The sequence below is a fragment of the Alligator sinensis genome, unplaced genomic scaffold (genome assembly GCF_000455745.1).
Source record: "Alligator sinensis unplaced genomic scaffold, ASM45574v1 scaffold219_1, whole genome shotgun sequence".
NCBI lineage: Eukaryota > Metazoa > Chordata > Crocodylia > Alligatoridae > Alligator > Alligator sinensis.
This window is the reverse complement of record NW_005841866.1, coordinates 4,791,583-4,792,594: the sequence shown is the minus strand read 5'-3', so window position 1 is coordinate 4,792,594 and position 1,012 is coordinate 4,791,583.

Here is a 1,012-nt window from a genome sequence, read left to right as displayed (position 1 = left end):
CAAGAGGGCCAGGCCAGAAGGCCAAAGGGCAATGATGCCCAATGCAAGGGGCAGGTCTGGGCCATGATGGGCCATCTGGCACCCTGACTGGCCTGGAGGCAGGGCCAGAGCCTAAGGAGGCTGAAGGTCCCCTTGATGGGGGAGACATCACTGTCTAGGAGAAGAAAGGCCCAGCGAGACAGCAGGCTTGAATGAAGGAGATTGAAACTCAGCCTCTGGGTGAGAGGCAGCCACTAGCAGCCCTGAAACAACATGTAGCCCTGTAGGAAGGAGATCAGAGCAGGTAGGCCTTCATGGTCCTGGGTAAGACCAAAAACTGCACCCTGCTGGGGAAGGGTGGTCTAGTGGGGCTGGCTGTGGCAGAACAGTCCCCCAGAAATGCCAGGCCAGCTACCTCCCCAGCCTCCACATCCTGGTGGGTTACCCAGACCCAGGGACAGGTATGGGGGCCAGGTACATCTCCACACACCTGAGCCCCATGAGGTACAAGACCCCAGAGGCCCCAGCGAGCACAGCATATGTGGAAGGCCCTGGTGATGGGGCATAGTTGAAAGGCCCTAGCAGGAGGGCATGAGCTGAAGCCCCAGGGAGGGGGCAGTTAGGCCAAGGAAAGTCTATGGATGCCTGGGGCCACAGCTGGGTAAGTCCGGTAAGTCCTCAGATGTGGTGAGGCCTAGTGCTGGGTCAGAGAGAGACTCTGGTAAGCCCTTAGATGTGGTGAGGCTGAGTTTGGGTCAAAAGGGCAAGTAGTTGACCCTAAGGAGGGAGTGAAAGTAACAAGTTACCCAGAGAGGGGCTTGGGCCAGAGCTCCACCCAGGGCAAGTTGAATTGGCTGCTCACCAGTCAGATGAGGGTTGCGAGAGGGCCCAAGAGGCTGTGTACCAGCCAGCCAAGGAGTGTGAGTAGGCATACCTGATGGTCTACGTGGTCACTCAAAGGAGCAGGGCAGGCTGGGTGTGGCCCAGTGAGGGGCAGCATGTAAGAGGCCCAGTGAGAGAAGGCAGAGTGTAA